Genomic DNA, 15,570 nt, shown 5'->3' with positions numbered 1-15,570 from the left:
GCAAAAAGTCATCACATACGAATGTGAGAAATGTACCCTGATAGTAGATGACGTGCTTTATCTAGTAAGGTCTACTTTATTCCCTAAAATAATACATCTCCACATTGGCCAATACTCTTAAGTAAAATTCAACTACTAACTTTTGCTAAAACACATGGTAATATAAAAGTTTTAAATAGTTGAAACTCCTTCTGTGAACATGCTCTAACAGATATGTTCATCCACTCATTAAATATTTCATTTTGAAATAAGATCAATTTAATCTTGAAAAATAATTAAAGTTCTAAAATCAAAAAAAAAAAACTTATATCATGTTTTACTGCTCTATCAATGTTTTATTCAACCTAAAAGGATTTTTGCATTTTTTAAATTTTGTTAGGAAAAAATGGGAAACAATGTGACAAGATTTTTATTGGCTATACTGACTGGAAAAAAATAAATTTCACAGATATGTATATTTTAATATACATGTGTGTGTGTGTATATATATATATGCATGTGTGTTAATATATATAAAATATTTTTAAAATACAGGCACCCTTGATTTACAAATCAAAATTACCCTTTGGGTTCAGTAAATAATACCAGATCATTTATACAATTTGGCCAGTAATGAACAAGAATATATATGCCTCTCCACAAAATTTAAAGGAAAATCCTTTAAGTCCACAACCAAGTGATAAAATACCTCTTTAATCAAGTCTAATTTCTCTTGCAGAATATTCCTTTACAGTGGAGGATCTCACTGGTAATATAATTCTTAGATAAAGCACTTATTTTGATCTGTTTGCTAGCCAAGGATCGTGGTCAGAGTGGCAAGAAGGCACAGCAGATCGGTATGCTATGGTCTCAATTTACTAAACGTACAAGAACAACTACTCTTCTGCTAGCTACTATTGAGTCTAAACGAACTTTTGTTACAAAAGAGTATCTGTCGCAAATTGTTAACGTAAACTCTCAAGTTTAAAACTGAACTGAATATCCCAGGGCAAAAACAAAGATGTGCTAAAAATCTTTATCTCTCTTACTGGATTTTCTAGCGGAGACTTAAAGCAAATAAAATTTGCACAATTTTCCAAATCAAAGTATCAGATAAAAGTGCACTGCAAATTCATAAACATGTGAAAAACAAAATATTAATTTAAATTAATTCCTACTTAGCCTTATACATCTTTTCTCAGTTTTCTGAATTGTTTTCCCTGGACTTGCCCACTTCCCTCCATTAACAATATAAGGAACTTCACGTTTGCTAATCTAGAAGGCTGCTGAGGCATAACAAAGCCTCCTCATAAGATCATCTCAATCTACCAAACATATGAAATCTCTTATGGACTCACATGTTCTGTTTCTTTATAGAAGCTTCTTACAAATCCAGCTCAGACTATGTATAAGGCTTATATAGAAGATTTCATCTCTGAATTGCACCTAAATTAGAGGTTTAAAATATCCTAAAGACAGAAGCCRCCCCAGTCTCTGCTTCAAAGGCATTTCTAACCAGCGAGGGCAAGAGAAGGGGGAGGAAGGGAAAAGGGGCAGAGGGGGGAGAAGGCAGATACATTTCCAAAACTGTCATTAATGCTCAATGCAGCACAAGCCAGTGATAATGCAAGGGCAAAGAAGCAGAGGGGAAGAGGACATTAGGGCATCTCTCTTCCCTTGCAGTCATTCTCCTCACAAGTCTGCAAGAGGAGTGGCACTTCCCAGAGCATAAATCTGCTTATAAAAGAGGAGACTTACATTGCTATTCGACAAAATCCCTTAAACTCCTCCATGAAGAGGAAGTGCAAGGTGAAGGATACCTGAAACCTTGAGCTCCTTGTTGAGGTTTTGGTAGAAGAGCAAAGCTCTGTAGAGTTGTCCCACAAGGAGCATGACAGGTAAGTATGACAGAGTATGACTGTGGTCAGAACAAGTACCTGGAGGCAGCAGAAGAAAACTTGCAAATTCTGATAGGTTTTTTTCAGTAGAGGACTAGGTTTATCTTTTGCTTTCTTTAAAATATTTAATTTCATGGCTGTAAAGAAACCAGAGCTCACCGGTGTCAACAGAGCTCACTTCTGGGCAGCCCAAGCATCCACCTGGGGGAAAGAATCCCAGGTTCAAGTCCTTCTTCTGCCTGATTCAGAAAACACACTCTTTGCTTTCTGCTTGCTTTGCTTCTAAACATGTAATTCTTTGACTTTATGTCAGCATAAATATGTTTTTTTAAATATATATAATGTGTGTATGTATATATATTTATTTATAAATATATTTTTATATATGTATAGGTATGCGCATACACACACACTTGCAAACACACACACACACTAAAAAGGCTTCAAGGGGCAAGAAAATCATTTCCTGTCTGACTTCTCTCAGTAGCACCCAAACCAATGAAACTACAAAGCAGAACTTGAGAAAGTACACTATAATCATCTAAACCTTCACTCAAACATGTATCACCTATGTCAAATCTCTGTTGTAGATATGTCCAAGTCTGGTGGCTTTTTTCTTTTAATGATTTTGCTCTTCCAGGGTTGAAACAACAGGAAGTTCCTAAGCTTTGTAGGGTACGTAACGTTATTCTCACTAAAAGATTCTTAGCACAATAAAGTATCAACTCTTAACAAAAATTAAGAAAACAACTTTTCCTTAATTAAGTTTACTTAGGCAGGTTTGGGATAAACATCTTTCATCCTGAAGCATAGGGTTGTGGGGAAAAAAGAAACCTGGTTATTACTTGTAACAGTTTCCTTCYGTAGTTAAATGCAGTTTCACTTAAGAAAAAACGAATGCTCCTGCTATGCCTTTCAGCACTGTGAGCTTTAATGATGCCTAGCACAGCAGTGTAATTAACAGTACCAGTGATATACAGCAATTCTGTGCTTTCCAGTGGTAGAAACAGAAGGCTAATGCCAGATTGCTTGTTAAAGGTACACCCGGTTGCAAAGTACACCAGATGAGACAAGCCCCCAGTAGCCATGTAATGAGCTAAAGACAGCTGTAAGATTATTTTAGAACTTGGAGTGGGAAGACTTAAAGTCTTTGGCGCTGCCGCAGATGGAGTTATCGCCCTCCCCACAGACGCTGCCCCTGGAAACAGAGCAGCTCACCCACCAGACAGGACAGCAAATAGCTCACACCTTGTTTGCTCCTTCACAGGCTCTGCACATCGCTGCTCGTGAGTTACTCAAAGCAGTTCAGACTGAGTTAATAGAACATAAAACATTCTCTTGCATCTTTTTTTTTCTTGCGAAAATTGGGCCCCACTGCTTTGTAAGAGAAGGCCAAGGCAGTGACTGTTCAGTAATAGGGGGAAAAAAAGCAAGAAACAAGAGAAAGCGGGAATAATTCCACTCTCAATAAATGAGAAAAGACATAATTCAAGATACTGCTGCAAAAGAAATACAGGTTCTGGGAGAAAAAGAACAGATCCCTCAGAGAAGCTAGCAGATGCACTAAAAAACAAACTATGCATACAATAATCTTTTGGAAATCAAACAGCAAAACATTTAAATGAAATTATAAAAAATTTGCTTTTACATTTTGACTAAAGAAGCAACAAAGATAAAATATCAAGCATGAAAAAAGGTTTAATGTAATCATTAGCAATATTTTAGACTTTAAAAATATGCTGGGAATGAGTATGCTGCTGTTATTTTCTGGTAATATCAAAACATCAAAGTATGCGGGGCGGGAGAGGAGAGAAGAACCTGATTCTCATTCATTTATTTTAACGGCGCTTTCTGCCATTCTAACTGGGCAAAAGAACTTACGGCCACTTTCAGACTCTTTCTATTGCCACTGTGATGCAGAGAAATCCCAGTGTAAAGGTGCATCGGGGCGTAAAACAGAGAAAGTTAACCCAGGCTGGTGTGAAAGTTTTACAGGAACGCCCAGTAATCCAAATGCTAATCTGACATGGAAATAAATTTCCTGACTTATAATTCTGCATTCTCATTTTCTTCTCACAGTGGCGAGGAAGTTTTCAGCTAATTGAAGTGTTGAAACTTTCTGGTATTGTAATGAAACTTAAGGAACAAGATCTTTTCCTTCAGAAACTCTTAGGCTCTTCCATGCCAAATGTATCCTGAGTTCACTCAGGGAAAAAAAAGTTTTAGTGCTGTGAAAAGCTCTGAACGATTGAAGTGGATTCATCTGAACTAATAACAAAATTAAATCTCATAGTATGTATTATATGTGAATTCATGTTATTGTAAGTAGAATAAATGTTGGTAGATCAATATTATTAGTGTTTGGATTTTTAGACACACAAGTTGACTGCCTTAGGTCTAATAGATAAATTTTCTGGAAGAACTATTTTGATTATTCTTTGCAACTAAAATACAATCTTACAAATGGAATTGTCATCATGACTCTGTAATTTAGAGCTGTTTTTACAGCTCGACAAATCATTCACAGCAAATAATGTGATCAACACATTTCACCCCATTTCAATTAATGGATTTTCCATGAACTAGTTATGATTGTCTTTGCTTAACTTAAATAACCTCCATAAGGTTATATAAGGTTTTCGGAGTGTCCAATAACATTCTTGACAGCTATTTGCACCTACAGATAAAATTCTGAGTCTCTAGAAGGTTACTTTTATTTAYATTCCTGTTGAAGGAAATGGCTTTCAAGCAAGATTGGCAAATACTTGAAGTATGTGGGATAGTCATTAACCATATTTGAAACCTCTGTTTAGGCTGGACATGTAGGTGGCATGTTTTTATTCAAAGATTAGAATAGCATAACTTCTTTCCAGCACAAATATTCAAATTTAGTCTTTATTTGCATTGTTTGCAAAGTCATCCTTAAATAAATATTACTTCTGCATTCACAGAGGCACATATATATTCCTTGCTATATATAGAAGAGTTTTGCTTTTACTGAGGCAGCTAAATCATGCTCTGTTTTTCAGAGGCTATTTTTGAGCACGAGCAGAGCATTTGAGATAGCTCGGACACAGTTAGGGACAGGAAAGAAAATGAAAAGGTTCACAATTGGCATATTCAAGACCAACATTCAAACCTCTGTTTCACCTGACTCAAGACAGTTCTTTAGAAGGACATAACATACAGGTACAGATATATACTAGGACAAATAAAACATTGTGCACAATAATAAAATAGCATTTTTAATACCTTACATGTCCAGCATTTTAATGATTTCTAGAGAAAACTGAAATAAAAAGCAAATCAAATGTTTCAGTTTTTGTAAAGCAAAAGAGGCAATGATATCGAAATACAATAATATGTTTTTTGTCCACCTTTTTCCTTAAGCAAAAATATATGAAACTGATTTGTTTACCTAGAATTTATTTGCGTTGAAACACTTTTATGAAAAATATATAGGTCATCTCTTTTAATACAGCCAGGAAGTACTTGCCTAAATTCCAGTGTTGCACCAAGTGTTTAAAAAGGAGAACTACCAGAACAGAGTATAATACTAGGAGCGTGCTAAGCCCCCACTGCCCGACAAACAGGTATCTTTCTGTTTCAACAACAACAGTTGCCTCTATTTTTTTCAAGAGTATTCGAGACACCTCCCCCCAACAAACATAATCCTCAATAACTATTTCAAGATCACTCATATTTCTAGAAATCAATCTACCACAAAAAATGTATATTTATGAGTAAATCAAGCCATCACCAATGGTCCATCTCATACTTAACACATACGTTATATGACTCTCATATGCAACATACATAAACCAGTGAGGCAGGCAGATGCAGTATGAGTAATTTTCAAAATTTTTTTTTTTACTTTCTATGGAGTAGAAAAATCAAGAGATGAATTTATAAAGCTTCTTGTATGATCTGCATGTTGATCAGGAATGTCTTTGGCTAAATATGTTTCTCATTTATGTACTAGTTTCTGGCAAAAATATGTATATGCACTTAAGACAAAACATGATTAACTACAATGAAAATCCAGTTCCCTGATTAGAGATGTTAGTGTTCACAGAATTGCTCCTTTCAGCTGTTAGTCCCATGCATATTTAATTTAACCTTGACAGCACATTTTACAAAAAGATATAATTAGCAGCGTATGACTCATGAACCTTGTCTTCTTTTACACCCTGAGGGAAAACCACACTACTCCAAACAAACAATCAGTCTCTAGGATGTGAAGATCCTTTTCTAAAAAGATGTTTCTGGAACTCTTTTTTTCTTCATCTAAATCATTACGATGTTTTCGTATTTCCAGGGCTTGTTTGTTTTTTTTCTTGTTTGTTTGTTTGCTTTAAGAAAACATTTTTCTCTTAAAAATCTCCACCACTTCAAACCATGAAATCAGACTGAAGCAAGTGACTGCACAGGAACCTACATTTAAAGAAGAAACTTTATTCAGTGTAAGGTACAATATAGAACTAATCAGCTGATTTGTACTTTGGAAATGTATTTAACAAATTTCCTCATAACACTGAAGAGAATTAAAAAAAAAGATGGAAAAAAATTAAGTTAAAGAAAACACATGCTAAAATTTAGATGCTATTAAAACTGAATTAAGAATGTGGTTTTATTCTCAAATTATTTTTAAGAAGGTAGGGCAAGGCTCTACCAGAATTTCACATGTGATCTAAATAACCAGGGGAGGGTCTGCTTCTATAATGCTTTGCCGGCACCAGACCCTGAACGTATCGGTGCGGTCACCAAGCTAGCACAGCAATGTTGCTGTGATGCAAGCCTTCCTCTCCAATGCCCCTTTAGAGACCTTAAGTGTCATACGCATCCACTGCACATTATCTGAGTCACCTAACTGAGGATTACTGCAGGCGTTCCAAAACATGGGAAATGCTACTGACTTCCACTCATGAAAAGGGAAATAAATATACATAGAAACAGACTCCAAGTGCCCAGTCTTTCTCATATTTATACACGTGCTTACTTTATGAGCTTTAGTAGCACTACAAAGTTCATAAAGATAAGTCTCTTTTCAGCATTAGAGAAAAAAAATGCAGTTTAATACTAAAGAACATCATCCAGATATATACAAAGTAACATATGCAATCATTTTGAAAATTTGAATATAATGTGAGTGACATACCTGGAATGTAAAAATTTCAGACATTCATTACAAATGTTTTAATATTGATTGTCTGGGTGAAGATATGCATTTTATGAACTCAAAAGCTGTAGTTCTGTTTATTATGGTTTATGATTATACTGTACATACGATGCATGAAGCTTCATATAGCCAAATTCCTGGAATGTGTATTAAGGTGAGAAAACAATACACACAATAAAACCAAAAGAAAGAATGAATCAATATTACATGGTTGTAATGAAAAAAATTGTTGAAACATGGATAAATTCAGTCAGTGCAGACTTTTCAGTTGTTTAATTAACAGAACACAGCAATAGGAAAAGAAACTGAGTGTAAAGTATCTACAGGTCTTCACCAGAGACCTTTTAAAGATACTACAAAACAGGGAAAGGGGTCATTAAGAGGTTAAGAAATAAAAGTGTCTAATGTTATTTACTTTAAGTTTTYCATTCGTGCTATACTGCAACATTCCGAAAACAGGGTAAATTATGTTTCCTGTTAAGAAGAAATGGTGACAGTATCCTACAAGCTTTTGCATACGGTGTGAATTAACAAAGTGGACCTGCCTTAAAGCAGCTAACATTCAAGAGAGCAACTGGAAAAAAAATCTTATCTCAATCCCATTTTCTAATTAGTGGTTGGTAGCTTTTTTTTCTCAGAGGTATTTCGTTCCCAGGGTCAGTCTGCCAGCGTATTCAGCTATTATTTTCTCTTTTTTCTCCTTCAGATTTCTCTTTTCTTTCCTTCCCTTTATCCTTCCTATTCTCTCACTCCTAAGAAATTTTTCTCTTGAAAGATATAAGAATTATATGAGTAAGAAAAGGATTAACAGGACTTTTGCCAACTGCTATTGCGCCATTACACTGCATCCCAGCCCTTTCCTATTCATCTGTCTTGATTATGTAGGCCCAAGCTCACGAGCTGACCGTAATGCAAGTTTCATATGGCTAAAACCAAGCAAATGCTTGAGACTGCCTTACGCTTTTCCTTTACAGTGGCATGAGGAAGGAGCCTCCTTCAATTGCCAGTTTTGGAAGCAATCAAACCAAACTTATGGACTTTCATCTTGTACCTCGGCCCAGCTACTTTGACTCTTCCAGGACTTAATTACTGAGAGAACTGAAAAGTGTAATTAAAATTAAAATTTAATTTAATTTTAAATGTATTTTTAAAAATTAATTATAATTAAATTTACTTAATTCAGGGGATTATTTGTTGAAGGTGAAGTAAGAGAGTGGGCTGGAGACTGCAGCCCCTCCTATCACCACCTGCCAGTCCCTTGAGGAAGAACAGCCTTATTGCTGCATAGACTCAAACAAATCGTGGCATATTCATCATTTTCTAGGTTAACATTCTTTTTAACCTTAAATGCCTCCTTGCACTTCCAGGTTTTGGCTCTCTGATATTTGTACTGAAAGCAATGAATACCCATCTCAGCCTTTACAGAATTGAGCAAGGAAGTTCTTCTAGTCTTTTGCTAAGAAAGGCTCTCCATTTCTCTGAATATCTTATAATTCACTTTTCTTCTACCCTTCCAACCGGACTTGTTTACAGTGTTCAGATGAGGCCACATAAGTGTTCTGTAAAGGACACAAACTATTTTTGTCTCTGTACTGGAAATATCCTGCCTGAGTCCTAAGATTGCATTTGTTTTACCTTGAGMATTATTGAAGTGTTTTCTTAAAAAGAGACTTTAGGTAGGAAATAAAGAATAAACTGACTCTTATGTGTTTCTACAGTATCTAGCACAAAATTATAATGCTCTCTACAGCCTGTGAGTCTTATTAGCATGCAGACAGTAAATGAATTCCAGTTTCACTTTCACTGCTCTGAAATCACAGTCACTTCAGATTTACATCAATGTAACAGAAAATTTGGCCCTTAATTATACTAGAAATGATTCCATATGTGTATTTAGCTTCATTAATATGTTTGTTTAAACAAAATTCATGCTTGTTGTGAAATTTCTGTATAATTAGCAGGGACATGATATTTTGAAAAAATGAAAATATAATTTCATCAGTTGCATTCTTCTCCTTGGAATACTGACTTATTTCTTACAAATTAAGCTCCTGTATTTTTTTTCTTGTTTGGTATTCCTCTCCTGTGTTCAATTCATAATTCATCCTGCAGTTTGTGCTTCCATATCTGCCTGACCTACACTGTTTCCAGGCACTTACAAAAATACTCATTGTTTTTCAGTTCTCCAAATTGTCTCAAAATATTTTGCAAGAGATTATTAACACTGGAGATTGTATGCTCCAGTATAGCTTTCTGTAATATTCAAACAGAATGTTGCAACATTTTTGTTGCAACAAATGTATATTTGTACCCACTCTGCTCCATAGTTACTTTTTACATTTTCGTTTTCAGTTGTAACCAGACACTAAACTACAGAGATATATCAGAGTATCTACGCTTTTATTCAATCTCATGCATAGTTAGAAGTGCTGGCATATGACACCATCGCAAGAATTAGTCTTTATTCTTACTCCATTTATGGTAATGACATTCTCTTATAACTCTTAAGTTTCCTCTATGAACTTCATTTAAACTGAAAGGACAGCTCATTCCATAAGAGAAGCTATTTTTTTAACCATAGTCAGAGATAAAAGAAATGGTCTAAGCGTTACTTAGGCCAGTATATAGGTAAATAAAATTGAGCATGATTTGAAAGGAGATTACATATTTTCAAATCTATGAACCCTTTAAAAGTCCAGTTTGGAAATAAGTCCTCAGCTAACCAGCAGAGCAGCTCGCTGCACGACTCCGGCAGAAGCGCCCTGCGGTCAGCGGTTCGCACTGAACCACCCTTTCCAGGCAGCCTGTTAGGTAGCAGGTAGGATACTCATCAGCTGAAGTTGCTGGAGTTTCATGCCATCTTTTTATTATTATTCCTTAGTTGATTATCTTAGTCAGGCCAAACCATATGTGACCATAACAACACAAGGGAAAAAACAGAAATAAGTGAAGAGGACAGTCAGCTGATTTAGAATTGATTTAAGAAATAATTTTGCTTTCAGAAAAGCCCACAGTAGCATGGACTCCCAAAGGTACACAAGAGACTCTACGACAGCTACATAAAAACTTCCATCAAGAATACATATTTTCACAGGAATACGATATTTTCATAAATATTTATAAAAGCAAAACCTTTCTTTCATGAGAGAGGATACAAAAAGAATTGAAAATAATGCAAACTTTGTCAACTCAGGCTGTGTAAAATTCAGAAGAACTGCCAAAAATATTTTGAAATCATACTGCACATCACTATAAATGTGTTACTGTTTCTAGAGATGATCAAGCCTCAACATATCTTATAGTTGAGGAATTCTTAGAGTTTGGAAATTTCCCTTAGCTCTCAATAAAAACAGAGTAATAATGTAACATGAAAGTCAGAATAAAACCCTCCAACCTTATGCAACAAAATCCTCTTTCTTGAAATAAACCACTTCAAAGATTTTCTTTCAGTTTTCTGAAAGAGACAATATTTTCTGAAAATAAACGTGTTAAATTTTTTTTGTCCAAATCTACAATTTTCTTTTATCCTTTGCAGAGGTTCAAAAACGCTGTCAAGAGGGAAAGGTAAGTAGTAAAACCAGAAAACTTGTTAGCAAAGGAGCAGAATCACATTAGGACTTTCAAAGACTACAGTATTCCTCCGGGTGTTACTGTTTTGGTTTCACAGAGAACTGCAGATGAGCAGCTGGCCTACTGCAAGTTGCCACTTTTGAGAGATGAATGCTTCTGCAAGGACCACTAGAGGATACATTTTCTATTTCTTCTAAGTATCAGCCTTGTCACCAGGACTACTGAAAAGAAGCTGCTTTTCCCCAAAGAAACCAGTGCAAAAAAAAATCTAACTACGCCATTACGACACATTTGCTTCCCCCGTCCCCGATACCACATTAATGTAGGTTTATTTAGATCTGCCTGGCATCTGCTTTACACAGCAAACAAACAAACTGTAACTCAAGAGAAAGGACGTTATCTGAACTGAGATCTCAAATCCAAACCAATTTCACTGACAAACTCTTTCTCAGAAACAAATAAAGAGAAAAGCTTCTATAACATTTTGGATTTTTCAGTCAAGTGTCTCCAGTGCTACGTCCTATATAGAAAACAGAGGTATCAACATTTATAGCTCACCCTGTATCAGCATTTTGAGTTATCGCAGCATTCATTAACAGTCTCATGTATGCCACATCTCTGCCTGAATTGCTGTTAAAATGAGAATGAACATCGAGGTATAAAAGTCCAGCCAGAGAAGCTAGTGTGATGAACAGTCCCTGCACATGAGAGGGAGCTAAATTCTTTTATGCATTTCAATGCCTTTTTTTAATATAATAATAATAATAATAAAAACCCCACTCTTGCAGGCCCAGACATTACAGGCCAGATGCAGGAATTATGAAGGAAAGTTCTATGGCATGTTTTAAACATGACGTCCCACCAGACAATACAATGGTCTTTTCTACCGTTAGAACATGCAGGTGAAATGCTTTTCTTTTTATTTTTTGCTAAGTGCCTTTGAAGAGCAAGGAATTTCACGCAGTCATGTATTTTGTGTTTTCTGTCTCCTCTGACTCCTTATCTCCTTCATCCACTCAGTATGTGCTGTCTTCGAGACTATATAAGCTCTTTGAAGCAAAGGCTATCACGTTTTATATGCTTCTACAGTGCCTAGTACAATAGGGCCTGACCTATTTAACCCCTAATCAATAGTGCAATAGAGATGTTAAATAACTATCACTGGGCTGCTGTATTTCATATCATACAGTTAAGCTCACTGAGAAACTTTGCTGAAATAAAAGGGTACATCTTGGTTACACAGGACAACAACAATTAAAAAAAATTTGAGATTTTCATGCATGAAAGCATCAGGAAAGGTCCTCTTTTCTACTGTGTTCCAACTCAGTTGCATGGAAAGTCAGCTTTGATTTCAGGTATTTTTATTCAAAGTAATTAAAACTGTACTGCATTGCTGAGCAACAATATATATATGCATATATATATATATATATATATATAAAACACATAAATAGATATGTATATTTAAACAGAGTTGAAAAGAAAACTGAACTAAAATATGATGATAACAAGTCATTGTCAATAGTTTCCAGGAAAAAGTCAGTTGATGAATTTGGCCTTTTTTTGTTAATAGCTTTTACAGATTGTTACTTTGTTACCRTCTGATTAATAGTTTTCAGTTAAGTGAAAGCTGTGATTATGAAGCTGTGATTATTACCAATCTCTAGCAATGCCTACTCTCTCTGTTTACTATCTGACCTATATCTGACTATCTGACAAGCAAGCGGGATGCATTATGCTAGGACAGTATGAAACAATGCTTCAATTTAGGATTTCTAATATTTCATTTCAAATTTGTCATATTGATTCTATCACGTAAAGAGTAAACACAATTTTAAAAACTCACAATTTAAAAATCTATTTGACTTAGTTTAAGGTCTGTAACAAAACAAAGGAAAGTGCTTACTACCTCACTGAGCTACAACGAAGGAAGCATGGGAGAGCACGATAAAAATCTTACAGTAGGTGTTACTCTTCTAGCAAAGCACAAAAGCATCGCAGAATGAAATCTGGTCTTTACTAGAATTCCAGCTTAGCCTCCCGACCGCAGAAGCTTGAGTAGTATTAAAGAAGAAATGGTAGCCTAAAGGCACCACCTTTAAGTGGGTGCTGCTGAAAGGAAGGCTGTCTCACAGCATTTCCCGGACCTTATACACGATCACTCATCCTGGCAGGTGGTACAAGTGCATCTCAAATGTACCTTCTTAGAGCTCAAATGCTGATCTCCTAGAGACTCAGCAATGGTTTTTAAATGAGAATACATTTTAAATAATGCAAAATATCCTGAAAATTTTTATTTTACAAAGTTTTTACAAAATTTTATTTTACAAAGTGCTGCAGGGCCTATGAGGACTACACTTTGAATAGATCTACAGCTCAGATTTTCACACTCTTACTCATCTCAAACAATATTTTACTGTTTGAGTAAAACTGTTAACCTCAAAGAGACTGGATGGCAATTAAAACATTTTTTCATTTCATTCTAATGTATCAGAATCTGTATTGAGAAGCTTGAATGTGAACTTTCTTATTAAGCATGCATCCTTAACAATCCAGAGTAACATCACAGATAATCATTCTTTAAAAATTAAATTAAATGCCTTGCAAAAACGCTATGCACGCATCTTACTTGCAAATCAGCTATCCCAAAAAATTCTACTTTGGCAAATGTTTCAAAGTATTTTTTTTTCTTTTTTAAATAGCTTGAAGGAAATGTTTATCTATTTAAAATGTGCTGAGATTGGCCATTTCTGCCAACTGATAACAAAAATGTACTAAAAAAATATTTTTGCATAGCTGACATCTTAATATGGAAACTGCCTCTCTAGATTGCCTCCCATTCATTATCAWACAACCACCAAGAGATATGATGGATGACTGCATAGCATAACAATAATACTAAAATGAATGTTCACTTTATTTATCTTCAAAATGTAGTAATTGCTCCAGGCTTTCTTTTTTTTTTTTTCCCTTCAGAATTACCATTTAGGAAAATTCTTAGGAAAATAAAGTTTAGTTTCAAATGTTTTCATTGCCATACTTAAAGTTTTACATTATGCTGATAGCAAATGTGAATAATATAAATATTTAAAATATTAATATTAAAATATTATTTAAAATATTAATGCTTAAAAGTGTAAGACAAATGCTAACAATTGTCAAAATTGCCCATAAGCAGGTTCCACCTCTTGACTATATACACAACAATTAAGAAAACTGGGAAATATCTGCCTTATGAACGTACCTTTCTTATCTGAGAATAGCCAGGGCTTTCCCTCTCAAGCAACATGGTTGGAAACACTTTGTCTATTCATTAAAAATTTTTTTACTCGTCACCAGTGTCCAGTCTCCATACTATACAGGTACTGACCTGCAATTAAAGCACTTGTTGACATCCCTTGCAACAGGCTCAGATGAGAAATATATCTCTATTTGATTTCAGTGAAATTACCCCCTCATTTCATACCCTTTCGTACTGAATTTGCCCATATTGGCCTCCAGGATTCCATAGAAGCAGCTTTAGGAGAAACCTGGCAGCCCAATAAATCAGGGAATAAATTGTTAGCCACAGTGCAGAGTTGTTTTTTTAATATATAGTGCTGTTATTTGTATTGTTATTAAGCATTTGCACATCAATAGTATAACTACAATTCTCGTGATTCATCATCTGCTAAGTGGATTCAGAAGTCAGATGATGGGTTTTAGTACAGTGTCACTTTAGGATTTTTGCACTGTCTTTTTAAATATCCTCCTGCAGCTCTGACACGCTCTGCACAGCCTAAGCAGGCTGCTCTGCATCAGGCCGCCGTAACCCAGAGAGGTAAACCAGCAGGGGCTGCGGGAGCGCGCTGGCGTTACGCCCCCTGATACGCCGAAAGAATATTCCCATGTTCACAGTACATCCACTTTGGTAGTGAGGACAGAAGTTTAGCACCGAGTCGGCTAAGACAAAGACCTTTTAAGTGAATAAGCAGACATTTAAATGTCTGTCATTGCTTTGCCCAGCAAAAAGAGATGAGACCTTAAAATCTCAGAACAAGTACATAGGTCAGACTCACTGGAATGAAGTGTAGCATTAATCTGCCACTGAAAACATTCTGATCACAATTTTGGTCTCTACTGCAAAGACCAGAAATGAAAACTGAAGACCATTAAAGTTAACTGAAAAGRCTCTGTGTTTTGTTATTTTATCTTAGTTCAAATAGTAGGGCCTCTGACTGTAATAATGCTTTGAAAATAGAAAGYAAGCCAATCACTTTTTCCATACAGAGATTATAATTTTGTGTTGTGTTTCTCTATTTTTGTTTTCCTTTTCTCTTCTATTCTTTGTTACTTGGGGGAAAGATAAATCATGTGAGGCATTTTGCACTTTCACCTAAGAGCAGTGATAGCTCTGCTTATTCTCATCTCCTCTGGCATGAAACCCATGACTGGCTGCAGGGAAAAACACTCTTTCCAGAGTTGCCCCTTTGAGCCTGTTAATTTTGTAATTTCTAGGGAACGCAATAGTCTGATGAAGCCACAGTCATGAAAAGGGACTCTTACAGAATTATATTAGGTCACTTCCACAGAGAGCTAAAGGATATTAGCATCCATAATATCAAAGTACAAAATCATCAGCATAATCAAACAGGCTAGTTCAAATAATTACTCTTCAAAAACATAATCACAAATCCTCTAAGTAAACCTCAATTCCTCTGTAACCCACATTGATACCGCTGCAGCTTTTCGTCCTCTTGTGGCTAGACCACAAAAGGCTTTTATGAGTCCTTTTCTGCCTTGTGAGCCTACAGGAGAAATGCTTTTAACTCGAGCAATAGGCCCCCCCAGCACTCTTTTAGCAGCAGAAGTGCTAATTTGCAGTTCACAAACAGCATACAGAATTGGTCAATAAACACAATGAACAAATTGAGCCAATGGTAATAAATTGTCTACCACTCTCTT

Source organism: Apteryx rowi, unplaced genomic scaffold, assembly GCF_003343035.1.
Source record: "Apteryx rowi isolate R43461 unplaced genomic scaffold, aptRow1 scaffold_127, whole genome shotgun sequence".
Classification (NCBI taxonomy): Eukaryota; Metazoa; Chordata; class Aves; order Apterygiformes; family Apterygidae; genus Apteryx; species Apteryx rowi.
Note: the sequence above shows the minus strand (reverse complement) of the source record.